Raw genomic sequence first — 8,670 nt, forward strand, 5'->3', positions numbered from 1 at the left:
CGGTTCAGATCCGTCATTGGCCGAGCTTTATTTATGTGGCTGCACTGATGCTTTAAAGTTGGACGTGGCACTGTGTTCCCCTCAGGTAGTTAGGCAGCGTCTGTTTCGTTTGGGCGCTCCGCTGCTGGCGCTCGCGTTCGCGTGCTTTCCATTTCTGCTCTGGCGCTGGCAGCATCTTCCGAGTCTCAGCTTCAGTTGCCATGGATGCAAAGTGGATAAATCGCGGTGATAATAGATGATAATGATGGCAACATTTTAGGAATGGATTTAATAGTACATTTCATCAGCAACATGCGGGAAGATTGTTATCAAGGGATTTCAATTTATATATATATATATATATATATATATTGCTATTCTTTCTTCTTGTATTTTATGCTTATTTCCGCTGCTTATTTCCAATAACAATAAAAACATTGCATGTGTTTTTTTTTGGACGTTAATTTACATGAAATATTGCAACATACAGTAACATGCCACCCATTTAAAATTCTTCTTTATTTGTCTTGTTCCTCATTTGTATGACAGTTAGGCATCAGAAGCAGCTAAAAAAAATAATGGAAAAAATGTCCCTGAAAGCTGGGAAGTAGTAATCACATTAAAGGGCATTCACAAGTATCAACATTCGCAATGGTCTGGGGAAAAAACCTGCTTGAAATGCAAGACCATAGTCCTACTCGCATGATAACCCCCATCATGTTATTGAGTTAGCCTGGCAACAAGTGAAGCAAAATCTTCATTTAAATAGTTGAACTCCCATTGTGCTGATAAAACATAGTGTTTCACTGCAAATGTTTCAGTAGATTGAGCACGTCTAGCTGCCACAATTCTGAAGGCAGCTGTCTCAATGTATTCATTTTTATTTTGCATGAGACTATCAAACAAATGATTTCCCCCAAATATTCCAACTATGTTTGTTTAAACAAATATATGCATATACAGGAAATTGGATTATTAAAGTGTGGTCTATTGCACTGGAGATTTTCTTTTTAAAATAGCTAGATTTTTTTAAAGCTGGAAACATTCATTGAGATTATCGTATTAAATTGTGTCACAAATGATTTGACACTTCCATTTAAAATTGGAATTAGAATGCATTTAAGCTGTGTGCAGCCTGTGACAATAGATAGTTCATGCAAATGCATTCAAAATAGAAGTTGGAGGCATTGGTCTTCAACCCCTGAATGGATAATAATAGGCCCCCCAGCAGTTGCTGCCTTACAGCTGTTTCATTGTGTAATGCAAAGTAAAACTAGTCTTTTGCGGGTTGACTCATTTCCTATTCAAGCCATGGAGTGGCCTCTCGAATGATGATAAGGAGCTCCGGTTCGATTAGTCAGGGCTGGAGGAATTCAAGACAATGAATATCAATGAACTGCCTCTCCCAGCAATGATGTCCATTCTGCGCAGCTGACAGCCAATCACTGCTTCCACGCCACCGAAAACCAGGAGGAACACTGAGAAATTGGACAGAGAAGTGCAATAGAATATGATTTAAAACCTTGTCAGCGCCAGGTTTGAAAAGTCCTTTTCACACGGACTGTACTCAAGCTAGCAACCGTGTCAGTCTCTGCCTTTCTAATGGCAAACTGGGGAAGCAAAACAGGTGTGGGCTCGATTAACACTTGAATGGAAAACTAAGTCACTGCTGGAAGAGGTGTTTCTTGTCCAATAATTGCTACTTTGCCCGCTACTCTTTACCAAATGGAAACCCGATGCCCTAACACAGGGATGGAGACACTGTTCCATAGAAGGTGCAGTACTTTGGCTGAGACACTAAACCAAGGTCCTGCCTCACTGTGTTCATTAAAAATCCCATGGCACATTTGGATAAAGCAGGGGTGTTAATCGTGGTTTTCTGGTCATATTCCCAAAAAAACTGGCTGCATGAGTCTACCCACCTTATCTCCTACATCTGACTGACTGCCCATTTCCTAGCATTCCCTGCCAGTGTTGATTCCCTAAGTCTTCTCAGCAAAAGGAAAGTGTTGAGCGTATAAAGTAAATGACATAGGTCTATTTCCCAGTGCTAGAGATAGTAGCAGTGTGAGACCAAATTGTAATTGTTCAGTGCCGGGCCTAAATTATCTTGGCTATGAAAAAAAAAGAAAAGAAAACTATATCTACACAGCACAATAGCCAATGTTTAATTGATAACGAGTTTCCAAAGTAAAGACATATTCATATTTGATTTATGGAGGCGTATTATTTACCTCATGAATGCATTAAAAGTTTGACTTGTTAATTACATAGAAACACATACTGTATGTCTAAGTGGCCCAACGCGGTCGTTGAACAGTAGTTCAGAGTAAAAAAGTGATAAGCTGTCACTCATAGCTGAAATGAGGGCTTACACTGTAGGGCTCATACTGCATATCCATTTTCTGGAAGTGGTGGGCGTATGCCTGGTGTATGCTGAGGTGATCTTTAACCCATCCTCCCACCCAGACTGTTGAGTCACACCGTGCATGCGCACACACTCTTGAAATTCTGTCCAAATAAACCCCTGCAGACATCCATTGTTTTTTTGACATATTTCTCCGGCTAGCGTATCCTTTTTCAAAATGTATTCTCTTTTTTCGTGCTGGCACCTAAGGGCAGCACATTAGGCGTCACAAAAGCATCCTGAAGGCTCGTTGCTGCCACCTAGTGATTTTTTAATTTTTTTTTTTTTTAAACCAGACTAAATTAATATAAAGGCCCAGTCAAACTGTATAGGAGTGACACGTTGAAAGCTAGTAGAAGATAAGTATCCACCGATATACACTGCTGTAAACACAAGCAAGTTCATTCTATAACACAAGATTTTATGCAAAAATGTGTGGAAACTCCCATTATATAAGCATTCATGGAGTACCTGTCTCTTAAAGGCATCATTTTGCAGGTTGTCTCCCACTTAGCCTCTCTCACCAGTTTTTTTTTCTTTTTTTTTTTCTCAGGGTTAATGACAGATCTGTGCTCTAAACTAAAATAATGTGCGCACTTTCGGTGAGCAAGCAAGGGCAGCGGTTGATCCGACAACTGAATCCGCTCACAGCACACTCTACATTGTTCCCATTGGAAAAAAAGGACACAGAAGCAACCTCCGCCCCAGCAAGTGATGGAAGTCTACGCATACTTATATCAGGTAATCAGATCTGGAGAACAAGGTTGTCTCGCATCAAATTCAAAACATTGGTCCTAGCATACCAGGCAGTCAAGGGATCAGCCCCAGCATACCTTCACAAGATATTCAAACCCTACATGCCAGCCAGATCCCTCCGTTCTGCTACCTCAGGACGCCTAGCACCTCCCCCTCTTCGCACCTGCACTTCCAGAACACGTCTCTTGTCTGTTCTGGCCCCACGATGGTGGAATGACCTCCCTGTGGAGGTCAGAACAGCTGAGACTGTGAACAATTTCAAACGACGACTGAAGACCCACCTCTTCAGGCTGCACCTCTCTCCATCCCTCCCTTCCCCCCTGTAAATGACTAAACTTAGGGTTGTAACTAGGCAGCTGTTTCATAGGTTACTTAGTTGATGCGCCTGTCTTAACGACTACTTGTATTTTTATTTATTTTTATTTATTTTTATTTTTCCATAGATTGCGTTGTTGCCGTTCTCGTTGTTAGTGTTAATCAGTTTAACCATCAGGGTCCAAGTTGAACTATGCGGTTGTTCCCTGTACTTGGACCGGTACTTCTCTCTAGGGGTTTCGTCATACTTGTTCCTGGTTATGGTTATACACTTTGTTGTACGTCGCTCTGGATAAGAGCGTCTGCCAAATGCCTGTAATGTAATGTAATGTAATGTAATGTCTCCATTTTAGACCACGTGGTGTATAGCCTACAGGTATGGCTTGAATTAATCTATAGAATGACATAAAAATCGGAATACAAGCCCCCGCAATAAGATGCTGCTCTTTGCTCGCCTTTTAGTCTAACACACGGTTATTACACACCATTAAGTCTCCCTATTGGCATATACAGTAAACGCGTTATCAACCAGAGGCTTACGCCTACATGGACTCTTTTACACAGACTACATTTGCAAGAAGCCTTTCCCGAGTTCCCAAGAACGAATATAATGCTCTTAATATATGTAATATTTACGCATTAAAGAGACCATCAGAAGCGCATAAAGATTTACATATAAATTATAGTTTTATAGGTTAAATTAACATATAAATTATAGTTATCATACAGTGAATACGCCAACATTATAGATCGTATGGAAAACTCCCATACGCATGCACGCACTCACATTCACTGCAGAGAACTACAGAAAAAAAAGAGATTATTACTTCGATTATTTTAAAGTTAATAATTGTTCATTTAAACTGAGACGACAGAAGAACAAATTTCATTTTGACCCGCTAGGCGGTAGCAAAGTACGGCTATCGGAGGAATCGTCGACCTCAAATATAGCCTAGCCTGTGTTCGTGATATTTGTAGCTTTCACGCGACGTTCACCAGAAATCATTTTCGACAGTAGGCCTACTAGCGTTACCTTGTAGAATTCTACATCTTCTTCGACTCGGTAAAAACTTTCATTGTAATGGATCCATCCCAAATCATAATCCGGTCCTTTCGTGTCTGTCTGCGAACTGGAAAAACAACGGGAAGCGGAAAGGCTCTTTCCCGTCAGTGCGTGCTGATATACGTGCTGCTGAGGGAAGATCGCAAAGTAAGGATACAGAATCATAACATCGTAAAAACACATTTCACAGCCCTGTTACTTTGCTTGAGGGATATAGTTACGAGCTGCTCGTCCTTCTGGTGAAGGCTGCATAAACCCATCAGAGTGGAATTAGGTTTTATCTGAACCTGCAATAAAGTGAGCTGAGCAATACGATAACCGTTACACTAGATATAGGCTATTATTCATTTCCCCCTTCAAACTGTTTCTGTTTTGAACCGCGATTTCTCTGCCCAACACTACAATTACAATTCTATATTATAATAAAATTTTAATGAATACATATATTTCATATGTTTTACATATGTTTTAGTTTATAATTCACATTTTGCATAAACATGAGCAAATTTTTGCTTTTGGTGAAGTTATCAGTCTTTTAGCCCACATTATTATCTTAAAAGAAAGCAAACTACAATTACAAAAGGCAGAATACCCACGATCAGAGGTGGAAAATCCAGTTTCAGAAAATAAATTCCTCCCCAGTACTTTGTTCCAATAACCTGGATTTGCTAATAAGCCAGAAGGTAGAACTAATTAGTGAAATCAGATGGCTGAGTTCATGAGTGGAAGAAACACATGGCAAGACTTACACTGTCTGACTCCTGGACTTTTCACCTCTGCACACTATATAGCCCAATTTAGTGGCTCAGTAAGGGCTTGGTAAGACCCGAGGTTAGCATCATTCTCCTTGTATTTGTATTTGTATTTGGGAGGCAGCTGTCGTATGTTATGCTAGGTTGCCTTTAGAGACATGCTCAGTGTGAAATTTCCTTGGGTTGAAATGCTTAGTCGGGGACTGGTGAAGGTTTCGGGGAGTCTTAAATACACATACTCCCTTATAAATCCAGGCCCGGGATGACCCAAAGCTCTTGTGACTCAAAATCAGCATTACTCCTATGATACATTAAGATGTAACTGAAAGCTGCAATTATGGCCATTTCTTGACATGAGTGTATGACTTCATATGATATTACCCCTTTGATATGATCTGTTACCCATCTGATATGACCTTTCAGGCATGATAGGCCTACTGACATATTCTCAGCTGAGCATAGGTAAAGATCTGCTGTGATTGCGCAGGTCACAGTGACAAAGGGCCAATCAAATTACTTTGAAATTAACAGCAGAAAGCAATGGGATTTGATTATTCTCCTGTTGCTGTTTGAACTTTAAACAAAGTATTTTGGGTCCTTCCCATTTTCATGAGATGTTGTGCTTGTTGTCTGAATTGTGCCTTGCAATGAAAGCCATTTATGGTAGTCATCAACCTTTCACAGTGCCCAGTCTCACTAATCGATAGTCTCTTCTTTGCATTAAGAAGGAAGTGCTCTACAAGATTATGTTCTCTTTCTATATAAGATAAAAACCATTCTGTACACAACCATGAGACGGGGAACTGCTTAGAAACTAATGCGGTATTACAGCAAAGCAGAACAGTTCTTTTGCTGTACAGCAGAAGCTGCCAAGTGTGTGAAATGACATTTGTGAGTGATAAAATGTGAATGTTTGCAGGAAGCCCCAGAAGTCTGTCTGAATGGATCAGACTATTTCATAGATCAATCATCTGTGACATCCCAGTGAGCAAAAGCCAGGATCTAGATGTTCAGAGGGGTGGAAATCTAGGTTGAGAGACGTTTTGACATAAACTGACTATGTTATCCCCAATATAGATCAGGTTTTACCCAGATATGGCTATGTCCTAGTCAGCCAGAAAACTCACTTTTCAGTCAAATGTATCTGGCTCATAAACTGAACAGCTTTTCACCCACTTTTCACCACAAATAAATGTTCACTGGAATGTCGATGCAGATTTTAACAGTCCAGTGCTTAGACAATGTTGCATTTAGTTAAACCATTTAAATCTTAAAATAATACAAAATACTCCTACAGTAAACCACAATGATGCAATACTTAGCCAAGGTGCTTATTTTGATCAATGCAGAAACAGCTTTCTTGCTCAGAACTGTCAACCTAGCATAAATCCTAAAGCTGTTAACTGGGCCACAGTTTTGGAAAAGTAAACACAGACTTTAGATCCCTAGATTTACTATCTTGCGGACTAAAAATGTCAGAAGAAAAACAGAGACGAGGCAGAGCTGCACTATTTAACAAACAATGGATGTGTGTGTCGGGCACAGTTGATCATACAGCATTATTCACCAATATTTCTCGACAAGGTCACGCGGGATCAGGTTGTTCTTTAGGCACGTCAGGGCCAAATGTGAGTTTTAATGCCCTGCTAAACTTGAGGGAAATGGGACCGTGATACCAGCTGCATAAAAAGCAAGCACGCAGACTTGCCTGTTTAGTTTGTGTCTGCGCTTGTGATTGGTTTCTTCAATGCATGAGTTCTGTCTGTTACCATAAATCACGGGTGGGAACGCACGCATGTCTGTCTTGTCCAGCACACGCCCACCAAACGGGATTTGTTTCCGCAAGATAATTGTGCTAAAAACAGCACAAGGTGACAATATGGACTAGCCTGGAAGGAGCCAGCCCTTGCTTTGATCTGGCTTTCTAGACCATGGATTGGAGGAAGGAAGTAATGCATTATTCTGTGAACAGAGTGGTAGACTCTGAAGCACACTTCTCTCACTCTCTCCTCTTTGTCTGCTTGCTGCTTTTGAGTCGAGTTTGGCCAGGACTTTCCCTTTTGGTGGGTGCACCTTGAATGTCAGCACAGAGACAGCATAAACAATCATAATTTTCATGGGAGAAACGGAGCGTAGAATCCGATTTCTTTCACCCTGGAACTTGGAACCCAGAAACTATTCCCTTCTGCAGAAACCAAAATTCTCCACTGAGTCATTTCATTAATTTAAAAGCAGAAAAAACATTTTGTTATTGAATGATGCCGAATATAATCATGCTGTCTTTATGCCAATTCAATGTATTTGTGAAGTACATTTGAATACAGTGATACAAAGTGATACATACATATATTACACAGTAGCAATTGTTGTTGCTTTTAAACTTTTCCTTTTCAGAGAGTAATTCTGCACACGTAGAAGGATTCATGTGGTTAGTGTCTACACAACATCAGGCCATAACAGATTTATCCTGATGAAAACCACCATTGGGACATTGGTGGCTACATTAGCAGGCACGGAGAGAACATGCAAACTCTACACATAAAGACTCTGTCCGGGATATGAACCCAGGGCCTTTTGGCTATGCGGTGACAGTGCTATTCACTGCCCACCATGCCTCCTCACCTGTCACTGCTTGCTGACCAAAAAACAGGAGGAGAGGGCGAGTGTTCTGGAAAATTAAACAACGATCAAAAGTTGGAGTGAGTAACACTTATGGAATTTTAAATTTGCATCTTAATTGGCCAGACCTGTCAAAGAGTGGGTTAGACCAGCGATACTAAATTTTTTTATAACAATGATATAGTCTTATGAAATAATAACTGGTAAAAGGTGATGATATAGGCTATTACTTCACACATTCACACATTGTTTCACACATTCCCGTGGCTAACAACACCAACACTACTTTTCAACACCTTCTCATAGTTTCCAGTATGACAAAAAACAGGCAGAACTAAATGCCACATGGAAACAAAAAAGAAGCGCAGCGTACTGGCTGCAAATAGGTGTGACATTATTGAAAATAATCAAGCGTGGTTCTTCAGACAAACATAATTCAGTTGTTCCCATCAAAAAAAGAGCCTTCGTTTGCTCCAGTAAGATGAAATAATGTCTGCATAATTATCACTGCGATTTTATGCATGATATTAAGTAATATTTTCCATCTCTGTCATTTACAGCTGTCCATGAAGAAGAACTTCATGCAAAACTGTAAAGAACAGCTGGATTTCCAGCTGTTCTTTACAAACTGCCGTTGACACATTTAACAGAAGCGTAACGTAGGAAATGCCCTCTGCAAAACTGAATTTTTATAGCACTCTGAGCACCCTTGTGCAAACTTTAACTTTTCAGACCGAAAAAAACTGCCTGATTTACTTCCACTATATATTTTTTTCCTT

General features: G+C 40.2%; 1 long non-coding RNA gene across 1 annotated transcript; it reads right to left on the reverse strand.

Moving 5' to 3' along the window:
- Nucleotides 1-483: 483 nt before the first annotated feature.
- LOC135256134 (uncharacterized) lies at nucleotides 484-4,826 on the reverse strand. The gene is made up of 2 exons (XR_010330399.1): nucleotides 4,491-4,826; nucleotides 484-1,457 (listed from the first exon to the last, which is right to left on the reverse strand). It is a non-coding gene; the product is annotated as an uncharacterized LOC135256134 (long non-coding RNA).
- Nucleotides 4,827-8,670: the final 3,844 nt, after the last annotated feature.

This window comes from Anguilla rostrata, chromosome 5, assembly GCF_018555375.3.
Source record: "Anguilla rostrata isolate EN2019 chromosome 5, ASM1855537v3, whole genome shotgun sequence".
Taxonomy (NCBI): Eukaryota; Metazoa; Chordata; class Actinopteri; order Anguilliformes; family Anguillidae; genus Anguilla; species Anguilla rostrata.